At 42.5% G+C, this 25,201-nt stretch overlaps 2 protein-coding genes across 6 annotated transcripts in view; one reads left to right on the top strand and one right to left on the bottom strand.

Annotated features, from left to right (window-relative positions):
- The window catches only part of LOC128696977 (trypsin-1-like), a 185,630-nt gene that overhangs the window by 61,689 nt on the left and 98,740 nt on the right, over nt 1–25,201 (top strand). The window lies entirely within an intron of this gene.
- LOC128696975 (ankyrin repeat domain-containing protein 10) overlaps nt 1–25,201 on the bottom strand; it is a 163,272-nt gene that overhangs the window by 116,703 nt on the left and 21,368 nt on the right. The window lies entirely within an intron of this gene.

Genomic DNA, 25,201 nt, shown 5'->3' with positions numbered 1-25,201 from the left:
CACCCACAAGATAATCACTCTAGATACCACAGAAAGTCAATAGCTAAGATAAGTTGTGCGCAGTAATATTCCAGGTACATCAATTTTACCACTAGACTACATTCCTTGCCAGCTATAAAACTTATTCCCTCTCATTTTCACACACACACACACTAGGGAACCAGGATGACAAAACATACAAAAATAAAAGCGTGTCGTAACGACTGTCGCACCTCTACACCCCAGTAAAACCTAGTAGCACCCCAGTAAAGTATCCTAGTAGCACCTAAGTAACAAACTAGTAAAACCCCTAGTAGCACCCCAGTACCGCCATGGTCCATCTAAGCAACACCCTATACCACCCCAGTAACACTTCCCAGTCCACCCCAGTAATACTCCCACTCCACCCCAGTAACACTTCCCATACCTTCCTATACTCATACCTATCATGAGTTCGGAGAGGTTTTCTGTTCCAGGAACCCGGTCATAGACCAGGCTCGTCTGATGTTAGCCTTGTCAACCATGTTGTTGCTGCTGGTGGTCCGCTGACTCGCATATCCATCACAGCCTGGTTGATCTGGCACCTGGTGAAGATACTTATCCAATTTCTTCTTGAAGACTTCTACACTTGTCCTAGCAGTGTTTCAGATAACTTTTGGTATGATGTTGAACAGTCTGGGACCACGGACGTTGATCCAATGTTCCCTTACTGTTTCCACTGCACCCTTGCTTTTCACTGGATTACTTGCGAGTTATTTGTGTAGTGTGTTAAAGCACGCCATATGGGTTTATAGTAGTTCTTGATGAACAAATAGTTCCGTGAGTCTGGACCTGGAGCAGAGTGCATGGGCATGCTGTCGATGTTTTTTTCAAAGTGGGGTTACGATTATGTCAGACATTTTGGAGACATTGACAAGGTTTTGAGTCTCGTTCATGAAGAATTGCTCCGACTGTCAACGCTTAGTCTGATTAATGGATCACTGAACAGTGACACAACAGTATTTCACTCAACAGTGTAAGTTCCATCTTGTTTGAGCACGGGCCCGATACTGGATGGGTTTTTTTGCCCCTCCACTCCGTCATAACATCCCAGTGCACCGTAGTAACGTTCCCACTCCATCCCGGTAACGACCAGTCAACCCCAGTAACAACCTCCCGGTCCATCCCGGTAACACCTCTCAGTCCACCCAAATAACACTTTCCAATCCATCCCAGTTCACCTCAGAAACATTTGGTGCACCCCAGTAACTTTGCTTTCAGAAAACATACCGACGCTGCAAGTTTGAAGCCAATCAGAAGAAACATTCTGCAGTTATAGCATGGATGTCAACTGTCCTCTCCCATCTTAAATGTTTTCCGGTTTTCACTGGCCCTTTCAGGAAAATGCTGTGAATATACTAAGGTAATCTTAATTATATATGAATCCTAATTATACATGAGGCTGTAAATATACCGAGGTCGTTTACTGCTGGTAGAGAATCAAACTAACATCTAAGCTACCGAAGAAGCCTTAAATTTAGAACTTTGAATGTAGTCTCTGAGACGAAGATAATACATACAGGGAAATACTTGGAAATTAGTCCTCCCCCCATCTGTACATTGCCAGGCTTACTGGAGAAGCACATGGGAGGTAGCAAAATGTACCCAATGTAAGGCTCGTGTGCCATAAGCATAGTCAAGTTAGAAGACACCATGTCAACATCCCTGGTCCAAAACTCTTCAGCCCTCTACTAGCAGAGATAAAAGAAATATTACAGAAACAAATTAAAATTTTCAAGAAAAAACTGTGCAACTTCTTACTACAAATATCTGATCAGCCAGAATGTGATTACTAAGACCTGTGGGCCGCGAGCAGCATTAGTCTGTGTAATATAAATGATATAAAATACCAACAAATTAAGCCATATCACAACAGCCTGATTGACCAGATTCTTAACTAAGTAGCTTAGCCTCTAGCCGAAATGCGCAGGACTCTCAAAAGCGGTCAGTAATTTTTGTCGAAGACTTCCCGTTCAGTGCTGTCGGTCCTATGGTTAAGAAGCGACATAATGGTGGTGTCTGAAAGGTCTGTTACAGGCCACGACAGAAACGTTTTCTCTTTGAGAGCCTATCCTGTGTGATGGGTTTGTCGGGTACACATCGTAGATCACGGTAGGTACACTGAGGATGTACTAGCTTTATTAATGAAGAAAAATAATAGCAGCGTCGACCGCTGACTTACCAGCACTGGGCTGCAAGAAATGCACTATGAGGCTGGTCACAGACCGGGCCGTGGAGGCGTTGATCCCCGAAACCCTCTCCAGGTATACCATTATACTAGTTTAAGTTCCAAACACACACCAGCAAAATTTATATCATAGAGGCTAAAAATAACCTTATGTAGTTTCTATAATTATATATGTTGGATACTTTATTAACTAATGTAGATCCAGAAGCACTAAAATTCTCAAAATCACCCACTATTGTAAGAGCCCAGTAATTCCACACGAACAACTTGGTGAATGTTCTCATGGGAACAATTCAGGCAAGGATGCAGACACTTTTACCTTATGATGGCGACCTTATTAGTGTGTGATGAGTGTATCGTGGCGAGTGTGAGAGCAGCATGGTGAGTAGTGAAGTGAGCGTGTGTAGTGACACACTCACAACGCTGGTGCCAGTCCTCACCACCACACTGCCACACCCACCTGCTGCTTACAACAACGATAACCCTGGGATACAACAGGTAACCTCTACACTCCCATTACATAAAACACAACCTATAACCCTGCGTTACCGGTGTCAAAGGCTAGAGGAAATATGTAACAAACTCGGGGGGACCAACTGTAATATGGCAGGAAAAGTCGCAATCGGGTGAAAAACTAGCCAGGTCAAGAGTGTTGTCTGGGGAAACCATGAGACAGCCAGCCCTCACCCGTGACCCCTAAACCTTGTTATATTTGTTGGTGCTCTCAGGGATCATCCACACCGCTGCCAAATCCCACATCTGGGCACTGAAATCATTCTCTTGATAGGAATAAGAACCCGTGGTGGTAGCGCTCTTGAAAAAATGGCTAGCAGTAAAATTGTCAGAGCAACAGCTGGTGCACACGTGTGCCAGCTGGTGCTCATGTGTGCCTGCTGGTACACACTTGTGCCAGCTGGTACACGTGTGCCAGCTGGTGCACGTGTGCCAGCTGGTGCACGTGTGCCAGCTGGTACACGCGTGTGCACGAAGTCCTGCTCCTGAGTAAGGAGCTGCTGAAAAATGGAGGTAGGCAGTGTGTTAGGGCGGAAGAGAGGTCAGTAGACTGGTAAACAAAGGATGCAACCTGACAAGCCTGAAGCCTGTTGTATGGGCGTTGCCTGCTGCCTTTACCTGCCACCACGTACTTGCTGGGAAGTACAAGTCAGGGAGGAAGGAAGAGTGCAGCTACTACTGCTGTCAAGTACTTGCTGGGAAGTACTACGTCAGAAAGCAAGGAAGAGTACAACTATTACTGCTGCCAAGTACTTGCTAGGAAGTACTAGTCAGGGAAGAGGGAAGAGTGAAGCTATTACTGGTAAAGTGTGGTAAGACGGAGAAAGTTACATTTTGCCATTATCTGTGTTACACGCACGCACACCAAAACCTTTAGAATATTATCTACAAAGTATAATTCTAAACTGCCGGGAGCCAGGTGCTAGTAACCTCTTTTTCTCTACCATTTACTAACCATAAAGATATTTTGAAGCTGGGTTCTTTGCATGAGGGAGGATGTAGCAAGGATATTAAAGAATTATTTGTTATGGCAAGTCAAACATATGTTTGTGACTTGATCAAGTCCATTGTGTGGGTGAAACCTAGTCAATAAGGGATCGCGTAAAACCTAGTCAATAAGGGATCGCATTATATTGCATTCGTGTCTATTTTTCCATCGTGTCGGTATTTTATACCATACATCTCCAACTATCTGTTATGTTGTAATAATGTTGGTAGAATTACCGACAATATGTTAGGTGAAAGGACCCATATGCAACCAGAGCAAAACGTTGCCACAATAAAAAGTCGTATTAGTTACTCTTGTGTCTTTTTACCTAGCAACAACTATTTATGTTATGAAAGCCAGATATCTCAGCAGTGACAGAAAAAGTTAAAAGGGGAAAAATTTTGAAAGGGGGGGAAAGTAAATGGGATTACATCAAACATATCTGAGAGAAGTTAAAGGAATGGGGGTAATATTTAACTATAATAGAAAGAATGGGAAAGTGTAAATGGGTTTAAGTCAGGTTTATCTGAAAGTTAAAAGAGTAATGGGGGTAATATAAAATGGATATTTATATAAAGAATGAATGGGTATCAAAGTTTAAATTCAAGAATTATGTTCAGTGGAATACAAGTGAGATGACTGACGTGAGTTATAAGCGTTTATGAGCAGGAAGGCGAGAGGAGTGTCAAGGAGAGAGAGATTCTGGGAGTTGTTAAATCAGCGTTGAGAGAACAATCGTCTTTAGAAGATTTATTACTAAAGTAGGAAAACTGCTGTAAAGGGCGTACTAGGTAAGTCTGGGGTGCCAGGGGTAAATGACAGTAGGGTGCCTTGAATTTAATTATGTATAGAAAGCGGTGTCGGGAATTTTCTGGGTTAACACTGACCTTTATTAATGTAAACATTAACTAATGAAGCAAGGAGACCAGCAACCGCATACCCCAACTTGTGAAACAAGTCTCCCGACTTGGCTGTTTACGAATATATTGGTACACTGAACAATTATATTACGCACAGGATAAGATGCTGAGGTACAACCAATATCATGTGTGACAAGCACTCTTGTGGAGGAATACACTTGAATTCACTTACTGAGGTTCGGTGAGCCCTGTCAACGTAGCCTTTGACTAATCACTTACGGTTGCAGTCACTCTAAATTGGAACAAGCAGGGACTTACAAGGCTATACCTGCCCAGAGGTAATTATTGGCTTCTACCTGCCCAGATGTGGAATGATGGCACACCTGGTATTGTGTGGATGTCTCAAAGAGAAGGTGTGGTAACTGTTCAGAGTTGCTGTTGCAGACGCCATAGAGACGTTACCGTCGAGGCTATAACAACAAAGAACTACGTTCCAGTTATTAACAAGAGTGTTCACTGGCGCTCTACACCATTAATTGGGTTTCGTGCGCACGTGCTTGTCCACGTGTGGAATTGGTCCCCTCCACTGATGATACCTGTAGATATTTATCCGCAGGTCTTAACCAAGTGATGATTACGTAATCATACTTCAGATTTTCGTACGAGACGTTCACTCCCAACCATCAGTGATATTTCAGGGACAGTACCTTCATATATTTATGAACCAAGCGATGGACACATGCTCTTCACAAAGAGGCCTATATAATAATGACTCCATGCCGCTTTTAAAATTTGCACCGGCCTTTCCTTTGGGGCACGATGGCACTGGTATAAACTGTGGTAACAAAAGAAAAACATGAACGGCCTTCACTCACAGAATGTATTTTAAATCTAATTTCCATTATCATTAACTAGCCCTTACATTATGGCTTACACTTACTAATACTTAATGTTTGCCAGGCTGGTTTTGGTGTTAAGGGAAACAGACAAGGAATTTTCAAATAAGATTTTGTAATAGATACTATTTATTTTAGAGAAAAGAGGGTGTCAGTCAATGAGAAGTGAAATGAATGTACTAAAGAACATAGTGGGGAGTATGAACAACTTTTGAAAGAAAGTTGGGCCAGAGAGAGCAGGTAATAAGGTCGAAGAGGTAATTATGTTGATGGTAGAACTACAACAGAAATTTGTGGTCGTGAGAAGGTGGGTGAGGTGAACAGTGGAATATGTGAAAGGTATATTTAGTACAATTTAAACATTATATATGGACTGCAAAACTTATGTAGCAGTAACAGAGAAGATAAATGAGTGTAAAAGAAGAGCAAATGAGATAAGCCAAAAAGTTTGGTAAGTAAATGGACTTAAACACTGAAAATTGAAGGCGAGATGTTAGATTGGGAGGTGGAGATATTGGAAAGGTGGAGATATTGGAAAGGTGGAGATGCTGGAAAGGTGGAGATGCTGGAAAGGTGGAGATATTGGAAAGGTGGAGATATTGGAAAGGTGGAGATGCTGGAAAGGTGGAGATACTGGAAAGGTGGAGATACTGGAAAGGTGGAGATACTGGAAAGGTGGAGATATTGGAAAGGTGGAGATATTGGAAAGGTGGAGATACTGGAAAGGTGGAGATATTGGAAAGGTGGAGATGCTGGAAAGGTGGAGATATTGGAAAGGTGGAGATGCTGGAAAGGTGGAGATGCTGGAAAGGTGGAGATACTGGAAAGGTGGAGATGCTGGAAAGGTGGAGATGCTGGAAAGGTGGAGATGCTGGAAAGGTGGAGATATTGGAAAGGTGGAGATGCTGGAAAGGTGGAGATATTGGAAAGGTGGAGATGCTGGAAAGGTGGAGATATTGGAAAGGTGGAGATGCTGGAAAGGTGGAGATGCTGGAAAGGTGGAGATATTGTAAAGGTGGAGATGCTGGAAAGGTGGAGATATTGGAAAGGTGGAGATGCTGGAAAGGTGGAGATATTGGAAAGGTGGAGATGCTGGAAAGGTGGAGATGCTGGAAAGGTGGAGATGCTGGAAAGGTGGAGATGCTGGAAAGGTGGAGATATTGGAAAGGTGGAGATGCTGGAAAGGTGGAGATATTGGAAAGGTGGAGATGCTGGAAAGGTGGAGATATTGGAAAGGTGGAGATACTGGAAAGGTGGAGATATTGGAAAGGTGGAGATACTGGAAAGGTGGAGATGCTGGAAAGGTGGAGATGCTGGAAAGGTGGAGATATTGGAAAGGTGGAGATATTGGAAAGGTGGAGATATTGGAAAGGTGGAGATGCTGGAAAGGTGGAGATGCTGGAAAGGTGGAGATACTGGAAAGGTGGAGATGCTGGAAAGGTGGAGATGCTGGAAAGGTGGAGATGCTGGAAAGGTGGAGATGCTGGAAAGGTGGAGATGCTGGAAAGGTGGAGATGCTGGAAAGGTGGAGATACTGGAAAGGTGGAGATGCTGGAAAGGTGGAGATGCTGGAAAGGTGGAGATACTGGAAAGGTGGAGATACTGAAAAGGTGGAGATGCTGGAAAGGTGGAGATGCTGGAAAGGTGGAGATACTGGAAAGGTGGAGAGAAAATTCTGAAGAGTTGTTAAATGTTAATGGAAAATAAGGAAGAAGTGAAGAATAATATCTTTCAGACGTAGGTTGTGTTGAGATGTTTGTAAGTAGGTAGTGTTGAGGCGTTTGTAAGTAGGTAGTGTTGAGGCGTTTGTAAGTAGGTAGTGTTGAGATGTTTGTAAGTAGATAATGTTGAGGCGTTTGTAAGTAGGTAGTGTTGAGGTGTTTGTAAGTAGGTAGTGTTGAGGTGTTTGTAAGTAAGTAGTGTTGAGGCGTTTGAGGAAAGGAAAAGTTATTCAATAAAGGCAAAACAAACAAAAAAAAAGATTGAGAGTAGAGGGAGAGTGGTTGTAGTGTTGGGATGCGAGGTAAGTCTTCAATGTTGCAGTGAGGAAGAGGCTGGAGGCTGGAGGCAGGCCAGATGCCATGGTTCAGATCGATGGCTTGTACTGCCCGAAAAAAATGAACGACGTGGCTAAACAAATTTCATGTACGAGTAATTTACTAAATGGTGTATTGTTATGGTTATCTGTATTTAAAGAACATATCCTAGTGAAATGTGTGGTTATACTATATACTGTATTTCATAGATCTGTACAATTTAGTGCAAATAAAATAGTGTACCATGACTCGAATTTAATTGAATTACTTAGCTGGTTTTTAAGTTGTATTTATCACAATGCTGTTTTAATTTTTTTAAGTAGATTTTTATTTTATGCCAAAATTAACCTAGCAATCCAACCAAACATTATTAGAATTTATCCTGTAATACAGATTAATGCCACCTAACTTATTTAATGACTATTCCTCTGTCTTCCTTAACACACACTTCACACTGATTATATATAATGCTTATAATTATAACCATAATTTTTAAAGGGCTGGACTGGTAAGCCAGTGGAAGGCTTCGGTCAGATGACCAAACGCTCCAGCTGCGGGTCATCATATGACTAAAACCCGCGTTAGGAAATATTTGTCCTGTTTCCTGACGAACTCCTAACTTAACCCAGTTGTTTATGAGTTCTATACAAGCTGACATACTAATAACCTTGTCTTAGTCTAGCAGTGACATCTTTTTATTATTATCTATATACACTCTTTACTTGACACACTTCACTGTACTCGTTTAGTGACTGCAGGGGTTGAGATATAGTTCCTGGCCCCGCAATAACTTGACGACCAGTCTTGCTGAAGGCTCAGACGCTGGATTCGTGAACACTGATAATTATTTTCTGATATCGTTATCACGTGTGTAATAACCCGCAGTGCAAGTTTAGCAGATGCATCGACCTCCTCTTTCAGGTGTCCACATGAAGCCAGGTGTTGTGTTTCTGGGAGACCTGTGCGAGGGGGTCCACTTGAATTGTAGAGGTATGTCTTCCTGCCATCCACCACCATTACCAATATGGCAGACCTATGCGTGAAAGGATTCACATGCACAGGAGGAGGAATAAGAGAGTGTGTGTGTGTGTACTCACCTAGTTGTACTCACCTAGTTGAGGTTGCAGGGGTCGAGTCCAAGCTCCTGGCCCCGCCTCTTCACTGGTCGCTACTAGGTCACTCTCCCTGAACCATGAGCTTTATCGTACCTCTGCTTAAAGCTATGTATGGATCCTGCCTCCACTACATCGCTTCCCAAACTATTCCACTTCCTGACTACTCTGTGGCTGAAGAAATACTTCCTAACATCCCTTTGATTCATCTGTGTCTTCAGCTTCCAACTGTGTCCCCGTGTTGCTGTGTCCAATCTCTGGAGCATCCTGTCTTTGTCCACCTTGTCAATTCCTCTCAGTATTTTGTAAGTCGTTATCATGTCCCCCCTATCTCTCCTGTCCTCCAGTGTCGTCAGGTTGATTTCCCTTAACCTCTCCTCATAGGACATACCTCTTAACTCTGGGACTAGTCTTGTTGCAAACCTTTGCACTTTCTCTAGTTTCTTTACATTCTTGGCTAGGTGTGGGGTCCAAACTGGTGCCGCATACTCCAATATGGGCCTAACGTACACGGTCCTGAACGATTCCTTATTAAGATGTCGGAATGCTGTTCTGAGGTTTGCCAGGCGCCCATATGCTGCAGCAGTTATTTGGTTGATGTGCGCTTCAGAAGATGTGCCTGGTGTTATACTCACCCCAAGATCTTTTTCCTTGAGTGATGTTTGTAGTCTCTGGCCCCCTAGACTGTACTCCGTCTGCGGTCTTCTTTGCCCTTCCCCAATCCTCATGACTTTGCACTTGGTGGGATTGAACTCCAGGAGCCAGTTGCTGGACCAGGTCTGCAGCCTGTCCAGATCCCTTTGTATTTCTGCCTGGTCTTCGATCGAATGAACTCTTCTCATCAACTTCACGTCATCTGCAAACAGGGACACCTCGGAGTTTATTCCTTCCGTCATGTCGTTCACAAATACCAGAAACAGCACTGGTCCTAGGACTGACCCCTGTGGGACCCCGCTGGTCACAGGTGCCCACTCTGACACCTCGCCACGTACCATTACTCGCTGCTGTCTTCCTGGCGAGTATTCCCTGATCCATTGCAGTGCCTTCCCTGTTATCCCTGCTTGGTCCTCCAGTTTTTGCACTAATCTCTTGTGTGGTACTGTGTCAAACGCCTTCTTGCAGTCCAAGAAAATGCAATCCACCCACCCCTCTCTCTCTTGTCTTACTGCTGTCACCATGTCATAGAACTTCAGTAGGTTTGTGACACACGATTTCCCGTCTCTGAAACCATGTTGGCTGCTGGTGATGAGATCATTCCTTTCTAGATGTTCCACCATTCTTCTCCTGACAATCTTTTCCATGATTTTGCATGCTATACATGTCAGTGACACTGGTCTGTAGTTTAGTGCTTCATGTTTGTCTCCTTTTTTAAAGATTGGGACTACATTTGCTGTCTTCCATGCCTCAGGCAATCTCCCTGTTTCGATAGATGTATTGAATATTGTTGTTAGGGGTACACAGCGCCTCTGCTCCCTCTCCCAGGACCCATGGAGAGATGTTATCTGGCCCCATTGCCTTTGAGGTATCTAGCTCACTCAGAAGCCTCTTCACTTCTTCCTCGGTTGTGTGCACTGTGTCCAGCACATGGTGGTGTACCCCACCTCTCCGTCTTTCTGGAGCCCCTTCTGTCTCCTCTGTGAACACTTCTTTGAATCTCTTGTTGAGTTCCTCACATACTTCACGGTCATTTCTTGTTGTCTCTCCTCCTTCCTTCCTTAGCCTGATTACCTGGTCCTTGACGGTTGTTTTCTTCCTGTGTGTGTGTGTGTGTGTGTGTGTGTGTGTGTGTGTGTGTGTGTGTGTGTGTGTGTGTTGATCCTGCCATCCACGGGCACTACCAACATGTCAAACAGTAACTTTCATGTGTGAGCACCACCATAGAAGGGGTGATAAGGGCCATCACTTGAAAGAGATGTTAAGAGTGTGAGATAAATAATGACAGAGGTGTAACAGTGATGATGGTGGTGTTATCACCAACTATCACCGTCTCCCCGGACACCGCTGCATCCGTCCCACTACAACACGGCTTCAACCTATTCTCATCTTACGACGAATTTATTTTTTCAAGTGGTTATCAACGTCAGTTTCTTAACGCTTCTAGTTTTTCAAATCCAGCTGTCTCTATTTTAAGTTGGGTTAAATTTAAAGAACTTTAAACGCTCAAATATTAATCACTTGTGGCGCCAGAATGGAGTGCTCAAATTCCTTCTACACACTTTCATCACCTACACTAAGATTATCAGGTGATAAGACTCAAGGAGGGGGAAAGAGTGTACCGACTGGGAATGACTGTACGTCATTTATTTCCAAGAAATAAGCTTAAGGCTCAATAGGTATTCAGCGATTAAACCCGGAGTTTACCTTGAGTCTCATCCGAGGTTCCCTCAAAGGAGGTTCCTTGACGCTGGTGAGGGGCTCTTGATCTAGAGAATTGGATCTGTGCTCTAGTTCCCTGAATTGAGCCTGAATACCTTCCAACCCCTCCCCCACATGCGCTGCATAATCCTACGGGTTTAGCGCTCCCCATGATTATAATAATTATAATCATCCTCCGAAGGTCACTGCCCAGCGACCTGGCCTCCTGGTCGCTGGCCCGATCGATCAAGCTGTCCACTGCCCGTAGTCCAACGTATGCACCACAATCCGGTTGATCAGAAACTGTTCTGAGCAATCTATCGAGTTCCCTCGTGAAGACAGTTAAGGGTCTGTTGATACTAGTACTCGTACTAGTATCAAGTAGCAAAAGTGACTGGGCAGGAGAGTAAAGAACTTGGTTCATGTTCGTGGTCAAAGACGTCATGTAAAGTCATGTAAAAGAACTGGAATCCAGCGGTGAAGGAGGTGAAGGACTTCTTATAGTTATGAAGAAAAAATGATGAGAAAACTCATGATCGTTTTCAAAAGCAGTTGGAGTGATGACCGAGCTAGAAACATGATAATCGCAGGGACGGCGCCCGGCATGGTTAACAGACTGCTGTCATGGGAGGAATAATGAGTAGTTATGCATAAGTAATGATCTTTTCAACCTGCATGTCCCCAGGCACCAACCACAGAGCCTAACAAACGAGGCACTAACGGCTCGAGGGTTAATGGAAAAGTATAACGAAAGTATACGCAAGAAATTATCAGAGAGCCTGGACTAAAAGATGCCTACCCTCCCAGGTTTGTTTATCTACTGAAAAATACAAGATTCCACAACAAACTGCTGATAGGCCAAGCGACCACATTCACCAGTCGCATCTGAAGCCCACTATCCATAAGACGAAACAAGAACTAACACCCCACAGAGTATGGGCACCGAACACACGAGGAAACCCACACACAACTCACCACCAGATAGCGAAAGAGCTATACATTACCAGGTGACTGGGCACCGAACACACGAGGAAACCCACACACAACTCACCACCAGATAGCGAAAGAGCTATACATTACCAGGTGACTGATTCAAGCAGAGGCATGTTGCTAACTGAAAGTCCGCTATGGAACGTCACACCACTTCCATAAGAATCACAATATCGATAAAGTACTCGAAGTAAAAAAAACTTGATGACTAGTGGATTCTTAACAAGTAAATTTGACCTCAAAGCCTGTGTACTGAACTGTCAGTTTACGGACGGCGGTTCAAGAATCTCGTCCACCCTTCTATCTAGTCATTGACTCTGTTTATTAAAAAAAACATTCTGAACCTAACGAAAAAAATATAATTCATTGTGTTTATTATTAAATTACTGTAAACTTATCTAAATTATATTTAGTTGGATTAGACTAAATTAAACTGCACTTGTTATAATAAGGTTAGGTATGTTTTGTAAGGTTCTTTAGGTACAAAATTATTAATTTTTACATTAACATAAATGAAAAAAATATCTTTAAACGTATAAGAGAAAATTTTAGAAAGGACTTATAAATATATATATATATATATATATATATATATATATATATATATATATATATATCCTAGGTAGTAGGTTGGTAAACAGTAACCGCCCAGGGAGGTACTACCGTCCTGCCAAGTGAGTGTACAACGAAAACCTGTAATTGTTTTACATGAAGGTAGGATTGCTGGTGTTTTTTGTCTGTCTCATACACATGCAAGATTTCAGGTACGTCTTGCTACTTCTACTTACACTTAGGTCACACTACACATACATGTACAAGCATATATATATATACACGCCCCTCTGGGTATTCTTCTATTTTCTTTCTAGTTCTTGTTCTTGTTTATTTCCTCTTATCTCCATGGGGAAGTGGAACAGAATTCTTCCTCCGTAAGCCATGCGTGTTGTAAGAGGCGACTGAAATGCCGGGAGCAAGGGGCTAGTAACCCCTTCTCCAGTATAAATTACTAAATTTAAAAGAGAAAATTTCGTTTTTCTTTTTGGGCCACCCTGCCTTGGTGGGATACTGCCGGTGTGTTGAAAGAAAGAATATATATATATATATATATATATATATATATATATATATATATATATATATATATATATATATATATATATATGCAAAACAACCACTGTGAAACAAAACAATAGTCAAATTCCAAGCGCTTTCGTGACTTCTCACATTATCAAGGAACTAGTTCCTTGATAATGTGATCTTATTGCATATATATTTATATTACACACACACACACACACACACATACAGTAGTATAGTGGTGAGTATCCCTGCCTGTCACGCAGGAGACCGGGGTTCGATTCCCCGCCGGGGAGGACAATGTTTCGGGGCCAAGAGTTACGACTCGACCTCTGCAACCACAACTTAGTGAGTACACACACACACACACACCACGAAGCTTGGCAGACGGAGTAAAATACCCCTAATAAAAAGCAGGGGCGCAGCAAGTACATTATACGAGAACTCGAGCGTCAGAGGTCCCCGACTCTTCAACGCCCTCCCTCCGTGCATATGAGGAATTATCAATAAACATCGATTGTCTGCAAGTAGTTTGACAAGCTCCTCCAATAAGTTTCCGATTGCATGCGGCAGGCCAGCGGTAACAGCCTGGTTGATTAGGTCTTGATTCTCCGGGAGGCTGGGGCTTGGTGTGACACCAGATCGTAGGGGCTTTGACCCCCGAAAACATCCGTCAGGTATCGTTCAGGTATGGTTTCAGCGATCACCACCCCAGCGACCTGGCGTCCTAAACTGGAAAGTGTAAATTACTTTAACTATTAATAAACACAGGACAGTAACGATAAGTGCACACTGAATATAAGCCTTTGATGAAATCCGAGTTTTTCTTCACCCGGAGCTCAGTCATAGGCCAGGCTCGTCTGGTGCTTGTTTGGTCAACCAGGTTGTTGGTGGTGGTCGGTCTGCCCACCCACATATCCATCAGAGCCTAGTTGATCTGTCACCGGGCGACGATACTTGCCCAGTTTCCTAACTTGATAATACTTAATGGACCAAAAAGCATGGGGATAATGGATAAGTTGGTGACCATATAAGTGTGCAGCTGCCACCCACACAGGCTGTAGTGCCAGTGACTATATAAGTGCGCTGCTGCCACCCACCCAGGCTGTAGTGCCAGTGACCATATAAGTGCGCTGCTGCCACCCACCCAGGCTGTAGTGCCAGTGGTTATGGTTCATTGTTTAATTTATTAGGTTTAAAACCTACCGTTTGTAAGTCATTAAGGCTGAAAGTCGACTGTACACGGTCATTCACGGAAACTTTAATACGTATGATAAGAATGAAAGCAAACTCAGTATATATGCACTAAGCAGGTCGGTGAATGTACCTTGTAGTTAAGGTGGTAGTGGTGCATAGTATATGTTAGTGTGAGTGAGCCCTGAGGGAACAGTTATGGTGGCGTGACCCACACACTCACATGTTGTTGCTGTAGCTAAGGTGGATCAGTGGTTAATTAGGTTTAAAGCCTACGGTCTCTCACGAGGGTTATTAAAGTTGCGTAACACTTGTTCTCCACCATTCAAGAATACTTTAGCCCCTAAAATTAGGATTAAAGTAAATTCTTAAAAGTATATACACAGAAATACACCTCTCAGTGCATATATACATAAGCTAAGGTGGTACTGGGCGATGATTATATGTAGTAGTGTCAGTGAGCTCCGGGGGACCAGTGGTGGTGCTGGTGGTCACTATCACCCAGAGGGAAACCCGCCACCTCCCACCAGTGGTGGTGCTGGTGATAACTATCACCCAGAGGGAAACCCGCCACCTCCCACCAGTGGTGGTGCTGGTGGTCACTACCACCCAGAGGGAAACCCGCCACCTCCCACCAGTGGTGGTGCTGGTGGTCACTATCACCCAGAGGAAAACCCGCCACTTCCCACCAGTGGTGGTGCTGGTGGTCACTACCACCCAGAGGGAAACCCGCCACCTCCCACCAGTGGTGGTGCTGGTGGTCACTACCACCCAGAGGGAAACCCGCCACTTCCCACCAGTGGTGGTGCTGGTGGTCACTACCACCCAGAGGGAAACCCGCCACTTCCCACCAGTGGTGGTGCTGGTGGTCACTATCACCCAGAGGGAAACCCACCACCTCCCACCAGTGGTGGTGCTGGTGGTCACTACCACCCAGAGGGAAACCCGCCACTTCCCACCAGTGGTGGTGCTGGTGGTCACTACCACCCAGAGGGAAACCCGCCACTTCCCACCAGTGGTGGTGCTGGTGGTCACTATCACCCAGAGGGAAACCCGCCACCTCCCACCAGTGGTGGTGCTGGTGGTCACTATCACCCAGAGGGAAACCCGCCACCTCCCACCAGTGGTGGTGCTGGTGGTCACTACCACCCAGTGGGAAACCCGCCACTTCCCACCAGTGGTGGTGCTGGTGGTCACTATCACCCAGAGGGAAACCCGCCACCTCCCACCAGTGGTGGTGCTGGTGGTCACTACCACCCAGTGGGAAACCCGCCACCTCCCACCACTTACACTAGTAACATATTGCTTTCCTCATTATTTACACCCAGAATAATCAAAACTATTGAATTTTCTTACAAAAAAAAATCCTCCATGATGAAATTGGACATATATATATGCAGAAGTTTTATTTTGGAACCTTACCTAGCTTGGTTCCTTCCTCTGAAAGTAGGTAGGTAGGGAGTGTGAGTGTGTGTGTGTGTGTGTGTGTGTGTGTGTGTGTGTGTGTTTGTGTTTGTTTATATAATATGATAATTAATTAATTAAAATTCCTTTCGTCTGTGTGACGGGACAGTAAGTCCCATGTAATAACTCCAAGTTTGTTGACGCTAATTCTGTTCCAGGTGCCGTAGCTGCTGAATCAATAGTGGAATACTTTACGATGTCCTGATAGCCTTACTGCAGTCTCCCTCAAGCTGACAGAGTTCATGACTGTATGAAACCACATCCTGTGTTATGAAATATGACCGGGAAACATAGCTATGGACTGTTTCCACTATGTAACTATAATATAGAATAAGAAGCACACTGTGGGTGTTTCCGCAATATAGTTAACTAGAATAAGGTAGATGTGGTTCAAGTAGGTAAGAGTAGACATATTGGAAATCTTTTTTTTTCAGATTTATCTTTTGGGTCCCTGATACAGGATCATGAAAATCCAAAACACCAAATGAGGTGCAAATGTTAGAACTGCAAAATGATGTACTTAGCATACATATATGTTAAGATCGTTGATAAGAGTAGCATGCATTAGTTTTAGTCCTGGAACACAGTACAACCATTGAAAGACTTGAAAATAACACAAATTGAAGCCCTGAGAATTATTTTGGGCTGTCCTGTAACCACTAAAATGCTTAATATGAGGAAAGAATTAGGTATAACAAGTGTTGCTGATAGAATACGTGAAATCAATGTCATAATAGTATTGAAGCTGCTGCATGATGATCAAAACAATGTTGAGACAAATGAATCAAGATGGATTCAAATAACAGTCACACAACAACAATGTTTGAACTACACGAACTATCATGTTAGGAAACAACATTTCTCGCCACCTTGGCAGATAACAGCTTTTGATATCTCTATGCCCACCTATCCTCCCAAGAACCAGAAGGCTGCCAACAGCAGCAACCGCCTGACTGACGAGGCAACCAGCTGAAAAGCCTGGCCCCAGGCCGAAACCGGACACAAGTTTACAGCAAGATTGCATCCGGTATCCACCATAATTACATCTGATATAAGCACACGTTTAGAGATGGCAAATTCTTTCTCACAAACCTTTTGGCATTCTAAGACTTAGTAAGAGAAGAGAAGCGAAGCAAAAGAGGGAGATATGGGTAGACTACATATTCTGAACTGTAAGAAGACATCTGACATGTGCCTCACAAGAGAGTGGGACAAAAATTTGAGGAGCAAGTATAACAGGGAATGTTCTACAGGTGATCAAAGAGTACCTGAAGGAAAGGAAACAAAAAAGTGATGCTCTGACAAGAGATGTCAGAACGGGCAAGTGTAACAAGTGGTGATCCACAAGTATCAGTAATGGAACGGTACTGTGTCCAGTATATATCAGTGATGTACCAAAAAACAATCAAACTGATTACTGATTGTAAATTAATTAAACATAATAAAAAGTGGCTGTTGGAATTCAACTCCAGAAAATGCAAGGTTATAAGACCTTGGGAAGGTGGAAAAAGACCGGAAACTGAAAACAGAATCAAGGGACAATCAAGGCGAAAGACAAGGATGAGCATAGTGCCAACCATATCGCCTGAGGCTTGTATCAACCGAATAACCTCTGCAGCGAATGCTCGTTTGCGGAATCTAAGATTAGCATTCTGGAATCTCAACAAATTCCCGGCTCTTTATGCGACTATTTCAGGCCTATCTTGGAGTATATAGCACCATTATGTAACTTACATCTTATAAACCCCGCAAACAACTAGGAGAGTATACCAATACACACATCGCCCCGCACACACGCACGCACACACACTATTTTGCTGGAAACCTTCAAGGTTACACCAAGATGAGTGAGAAGTAAACTCCACCACCTAATACAGAGACGCGTCAATAATCAATTTAATGCTGGAAAAGGTGGAGGCAGAAAGTTGGAGAGGTGGAGTGGTGGAGATGGTGAGTGGAGGAGGTAGTGGTGGTGGTTCAATAACTCCTCACACAGCAGTACACAAGGACTAACTTCTTTGCTCCATGTATATATGTTACCAGTCGAAATGGTCACTGATGAGGAGTGTTCTCAGTCAGTTTTAAGAGTACATATTACCAGTTTAGGTAATCACTGTGATGAGGAGTGTTCTCAGTGTCGTATTATTATAATAAAAACAAAGCGCTAAACCCACAAGTCATACAGCGCAGCAGGGTAAGATGTGCCAAAGACGAAATATACGAAGATCAGAGACCAGTGAGGGTTAGGAGTATGCCAGAGGCTGAGTAAGTAAAGGTATTGGGGAGCGCTAAAGAGAAAATATAATCAAAGTTGGTGCAATAAGGCAATTGCTGAAGAAAAGTCAGAGCGAGTCTGGTTCAAAAATGGGGCTGTCAGTGAGGTCAGATAATCAAAAATGGGGCTGTCAGTGAGGTCAGATAATCATTGCTACAAGTCCATGTACAATGTATACAAGCCTAGCTGACATCAATGACATACTACTATATAGAAAGTCCCTTGTTATGCACAGTATGTCGGGCGAATTAGGCCAATTTTGTCCCCAGGATGCGACCCACACCAGTCGACTAACACTCAGGTACCTGTTTTACTGCTAGGTGAACAGGGACAGTAGGTGTCTTAAGAAAATACGTCCTAATGTTTCCAACGTGCCCGCGGAGACAGGATACTCTACTGAGATGGTGAACTGACAACGGAACTTGACAATTCTTACAGAGCGATGCTGAGCATTTCTCCACGAGATACCCATGAGTGAGATACCTGGAGAGGATTTCGGGGCTCAACGCCCCCGCGACCCGGTCTGTGATCAGGCCTCGCGGTGGATCAGGGCCTTATCAACCAGGCTGTTACTGCTGGTTGCACGCAAGCCTACGTACGAACCACAGCCCGGCTGGTCAGGTACTGACGTGTGACTCTGATACGTAAATGGAAAAACGTAGTCTCCCAAACATGACAATGATAAGATGACCAGAAACACAAACAAGGTTGGACAGAATGCATTTTGTTATGGATCAACTCAGACCATCGCTGTTGCCAACGGTAACGAAGCTGTCTAGAGATTACTACAAAATAGTCTGAAACAAGGTCGTGAACAGATGACCGCGCACAAGGGTCTATTTTAAGTGTACATGTTACCAGTTTAAGTGATCACTATGATGTACAATGTTCTCAGTCTGTTCTAAGTGAACATGTCATCAGTTTAAGTGGTAGCTGTGATGGAGTGTTTCCAGTCAGGGAAAACAAAGACTCCTTCAGGAGTCATGCTTCATAACACACTGAAAAATACCGTTGAGTATTGTGCTGCAGTTGTGCCTGATGGTGTGGTGCGACTGTGCCTGCTGCAGGTCTGGATGGAGGCAGGTGTGGATGGAGGCAGGTGTAGCACAGGTGGGTGAAGGCAGGTGTGGGTGTAGTAGTTAAACAGGTTATAATAGGACCTCAGTGACATCAGTAAACAAGTACATTGTTTCCCACATTAAGTTGCTCAACAGTGGAATTTCTGAAGCATCAGTGTTCCTTCCCTTATGATTATCCCGCCCACACTCCATCCTCTCACCACCCACACCAATTATGTATGTATGTATATATATGTATAATATATATATATATATATATATATATATATATATATATATATATATAAACACTGATCTCTGGCTGAAGGAGACTCGAACCTACGAACCTTAGGACAAGGTATATCTACCCACACTGGACATACGTGTACATGACACAGATGTTTCAGGGAGAAGGCTTACAGAACTGATCATTGTAACCGTCAAGGAATGGGTATTGGTCCAGTGTGGGTAGATTGGTAAAGCACTGCGTACCTTGTCCTAAGGTTCGTAGGTTCGAGTCTCCTTCAGCCAGAGATCAGTGTTTGTGTATATTTCGCATGCTCTCGCGAATTCCTTGTGTATATATATATATATATATATATATATATATATATATATATATATATATATATATATATATAACTTGCCGTGGGTCGAATCACTTCATTTCTCTTGAAAATGACAACTGTTTGTTACGGTTCTGTAGAGTCGTTGACTGCAGTGGGGGTAAATGCTAGATTCTGGCACTGGTTGTGTTAGGTAGATGAGTTTACTGTAAAAACTTGTATTGGGTCGTAGCTAGTGGCCATGCTAACCTTACCAAGCTTACATTTAGTGGCTAGTTGCCATGCTAACCTTACCAACCTTACAGCAAGTGTCTGGTTTGACAACTCATGATTGAAGCCTTCATGGCCAGGGCGCTAGAGCCAGTGACTTGTAGTGTGCTTCACTTGCTTCATTTTACAAAACAAGTAGTGGAAATTCTTCGTATACTGCGTGGCCTAACACCATCAACAAGTTGATCAAGAGGCAACAGCTTTTAACTTAGAGGTGCAAGAAGCATAACAGAACGTTCTTCCTCAAACGAGTGGTAGGCTGGTAGCACATTGGAAACAGTTTCAAGAGGCAGTTTTAATACCACACGAAATCTGAACAATGTTTATGATGGTACAGATACTGAAGACAGGGCAACAGCTGCTGTGCAAACTTCACTAGCTGGTAAGCTTCTTGCACATCTCCGCTACCTACATCACTCTCTACCTTTCCTTGCACTAATTATCTACCCAAACCTCACCTCTACAAAGATGTGTTTCTTTCTTCAAACATATGAAAAACATAAAATGGATAAGGGCAGAAAACGAAGAACTAATAGAAGATCTAGGAAAACTGTGCGAAGTAAAGAAAGGAAACAGTCAATTTGACAATGACATAACAGCAAAGACTAAGAGAACCTATAATGACGAAAAAGCCATGCAAGACTGATAATGACATTAAAGAATAAAGTATTTAGACATACAGAGTGTGAGGTATACGGAAAGTTAGACAATGCTCAGAGAAGTCTTCACTAAGGAACAAAGTTAGACAATACTCAGAGAAGTCTTTACTAAGGAACAAAGAGACCAGAATGATAGAAAAGAGACTGAAAGAAGAAATACAGGATATTACAGTGACAAAGATAGAAGTGAAATGAATCTTAAAGGAACTGGAAGAGTCAAAAGCGGTTGTACTGGACAGAATATCTGCAGGGAACGTCTAGTATATTTCTGGGGTCCTCACCTCCACTGCCAGGTCATAGGCCAATTTTCCTGGTTGATAACTTGATCAACAAAGCTGTTGGTACTCGCCGCATGCAGTCCACCGTAGATGCAACAACCCTGCTGATCAAAAACATTCTGGAGAAATCTGTCAAGCTCCATTTTCTTTGGGGATATATTTCACAGTGCTAAGCCTCTTGCTCTTGTAAGGAGTGATTTCAGTTTGCAGATTTGGAACCAATTCCTCCACAATTTTCCAGGTGTAAATTATGATGGATCTTTCCTGTCTATTTCCCAGTGAGTACATACATTTCAAGGTACTTCTGGCATGACTAAATTTATACGAGCAGTAGAAGTTCTCCGGATAGCCTCCAGATCTGTGATTTTGCTTGCCTTATAAAAAACGTACAAATCTGAGAACAAACGACAAATGAAAACAACTGACATCAATGAGAACAAGTAACAAAGACTACCGTTATTGGCTTGGCGTCTCTTGTTTTGAAGGTTTTTAGTTATGCAACTTATCAATATCCTTCCTGTTGTGGAAGAAACATTATTGTAAACATTGAAGGTAAAATTTGGTAAGATGACTACTGAGACCCATCACACTTTTCTTCTAATCCAGTCAGTAGTCTCAGTTTTATACTTCGTTCCAGTTTTTGATTCTTCCATTTTTTCCACAGTGGACCAACTCAAATTTATCCTCACTGACCATTTTTTTTTCCTGTGGCTAAATGACGGCTTATACAAATACAGTCAACAAAGATTAATTTAGGACATTATATGATAAGTCCGTCTTAGGGTATGCAGCGCCAGCATGGAGCCCACACCTCATTATATTAACAAAATGCGTTCGACCCGTATGGGTCACAAAATGCTAAAAAGCTGAGGAGGAGCTATCAGCTAAGCATTTCAACAGATGGACCTACGAGCTAACAAAGAAAGCTAAAATTGGTGTAATAGAGAACCTTCAATAAAAAAAATGATAGTGTCTATAAAAGTAGAACGTTCTGAAAGGAGAACTGAAAAACAGATCGAAAATGAAGCCTAAATGTTCTTTGTTAAATGACTGTATAGTCCTTGTGGCTTAGCGCTTCTTTTTGATTATAATATAATAATAATCTTTGTTAAATGAACAATTCAGCAAAAAGTGTTAGACTGTCAACAAAACTGACAAGTTGCCCAGAGAGATGTCGAGCGCCCACATTTGATCAAGTATATATAATGTAAGAGATCCAAAGATTCGCAACAAGAATGGTAACAGAACTGAGGAGAAAATGGACCTTACTGAAACAGGATAAGGACCAGGGAGGACATGCTCATGAAAATTATTAAGAGAGGAAGCCAAAGAACATGGATAACAGCTGAAGACACAGATGAGTCACAGGGACACTAGGAAATAATTTTAGTCTCGGGTGGTGAGTGGAGATTATTTGGTGAAGAACTTGTGGAAGTTACAATACACAAATAACCCGCACATACGAGAGAGGAGTTTACGACGACGTTTCGGACCATTTACAAGGCCACAGTGTGATTTTTTAAATGGTCAGTGTGACTTTATAAATGGTCCAAGTCAGACCGAAACGTCGTCGTAAGCTCTTCTCTATGTGCTGATTATTTGTGAATTGTTCCAGTCACGGTATTGTGCATTTTTGCTAGTTACACTATACAGTTATACGAGTACTTATTGTTATTATTATCATTATTATTACATTCATGAGAGAGGAAGGGGCGCTAAACCTTATGGGTAATACAGCTCCTGGAGAAGGAGAGGCAAAGTCGATCCAAGGGAGGATAAGTTAAATTCCTTGGAACATGAGCTCCTCGCCGGCATAAAGCAGCTGCCTAGAGCTGGGTTTCAAGAGTAGATATGAGCAGATTGTGGAGACCAAGAATCAGTAAATCCAATAGATAAGATACATGGCCCGGAGCTATGAATCAGTCCCTTCAAACACAACGACAAGAGAACCCATTCACGGGACTGGGAAGGATCAATCATACACATGCCTCATGAATGAGCAAATGTTGTCAACATATCTGGAGATAAGGTTGTTGCAAGTCACCTGTCAACTTTTCTGTCTCTACAATACCGAGGTTTTGCAATAACATGAGCTAAGTCACATGACTTTACACTTGACAGGTATACTGGGCGTTAGGCAGTTCTATCTGGTGTTGATAAATATATGCGATAAACTAATGATTTATATCATTACGTAACGAACAATCTGTATTTCTATACTAAAAAAAGCATCTGAAATCCTACATATATCATATAAGCAAAGTATGTGTATGCTGTTGTGGATGGAGGTAGATTTCCACTATGACCGACAAGATACAAGCTAATAACCTATGATGTTACATATAAAACTTCAATACGCTGACGTCTAGTCCAGGACTATTATGTAGTTAGGCGTTCTTAAGTTCTATAAAAAAACAAAGGAAGAAAAAATAGGCAACCACTTAGATACCTCTATGGACACACCTAATTAGCTTAACCTTTGAGGAAAATCTGGAAGCGTTAGAAATTGACGTTAATCAACACTTCATAAAGCAGACGTAGTGAAATGAGAAGAGACTGATTTTAGGGCTTAAAGTATTTTTAAGAAACTTATGGTAAACAGGTGAATTGTAGTTTTAATGGCGTTCGTGCAGTCAACAAGTTTTAACCTAACAAACCTACCAGTCCTCCACACAGCAGGGCTTAGAGTTCCAGTACACTAGTACTCTATTATATTCTAAGATTTTGTCACCAGTGGCCGGTAGCGCAATAAGTGACACAAAAGGCAAAGGAATTAGGTTTCAAAGAGTTAACAGGAGTACATGTGGGACTTTAATCTTGGCATCATAGCTTGTACGTCTTCGAAATTCTTCATCCTTCAGCATCACAAATATTGTAACAGCCTTGTGCTCTTCCTTTATTCTTAAGAAACCAGCGAGATACCTTTTATAGAATTATAGAACCCTGAACAATGAACAGCATTAAACTGACATGGTGAATACCTTTAATAAAAGTTTCACTTCAGGTTTCAGAAAGTCTTCTGCCTATGAGCTCTTTTATAACAGAGCCTGTAGAGGGAGCGCCTCTCTTTCTGGATTTTGCATCTTCTCCTTTGCCATTGAGGTATGTGCCTGGAGCATACTTCAAGTACCAGAGAGTCCATTTTCCCAAGGAACTGGTATAATCTTGTGTGGTCATGTCATCTCAGCATATCTTGCTAAGTTCATGATTTACTTGGTCCTAGTTGACATTTATGTTGAAACTCTCATGACTGATCGTGTTTCTCTGTCACAGGTCACTGTTCACCCAGGTTTGTGCCTCTATCATACAATGATCTGAGATTACAGTCAACATTGTTCATAAATATAAGTCTAGAATGTTTCCAGTCTGGTCGGTTCTGCAATCTCCTGGCAAAAGATGAATTTATTGCAGAAATTTAATAATTTTGTTTTGTGGGACTGTTCCTCCAAACCTCCTCCAGGGGCTCTTTGTAATAACATTCTTCAATTTAAGATCTTAAATTGAAGTTTCCAAGAAGCAGAATATTTGGGTGGGTTTGACAGGTTATCAAGATAATTCCCATTTTCCAGTAACTAGTCCTTGAACTGCTGTGAGGTTGAATCTAGTGGTTTATATACAAGCACAACAACTAGGCTCTGATTTTCGATTCTGACAACAAGAGCCTCAACTACATCGTTAGTGATGTTCAGTAACTCAGTGCATATGAGCGACTCTTAACATACAAGCTAACCCTTCTTCCTTTCCCTTGTTGCCTATTTTTCTGACCGCTTCTATATATGCTGTAACATGGAATCCAAATTTTATTGACAAAATATTCTTTTGTGTGAGTCTCCGTGAACGTTGCAAACATTGCATTTGACTCCGTGAGAAGACTACTGATAAACAGTATTTTTTTCCTAGGTTTGATACGTTGTACATTTGAAAACACAAAGATATATTGCTAGTCGCTTTGATGAGGAAAACTGTTGGTTGGATTCAGTATCTGTGGCTCTGAGGAGCCTACTACTGGCTTTGATGTCGGTCCAGCATGGCTCCAAAGTGGTGATACGTTCATAACATTTCTTGCCATGTTGTCCGGCTTCCTGGCGACGACGGCAGAAGAAACTTCGAAACAAATCACATGTATATCATAGGGATGCCACCTGAACATTAGCAATAAGTTTAATATATATCACTCGATTTATGACCAGACGATTATCTACACTAATAAACAAAGATGGCTTGAATATATCTTACAAAACATTTTAAGTACTGCATCATTCTTAACAGATTTATTATAATAATAATGATTATGATAAATCAGACACCCGTGCAACACTTGGGTATCTATTTTCGAATCATATCGCTAAAAAGTAGCTTCCTCAGTTTAATGGAACTTTAAGTAATCAGTCAGCCTGGAGTCGA

The sequence above is a fragment of the Cherax quadricarinatus genome, chromosome 49 (assembly GCF_038502225.1).
Source record: "Cherax quadricarinatus isolate ZL_2023a chromosome 49, ASM3850222v1, whole genome shotgun sequence".
In the NCBI taxonomy this organism is placed as follows: Eukaryota; Metazoa; Arthropoda; class Malacostraca; order Decapoda; family Parastacidae; genus Cherax; species Cherax quadricarinatus.
The sequence above is the reverse complement of the archived record's forward strand: the minus strand, read 5'-3'. Positions and strand labels throughout refer to the sequence as shown.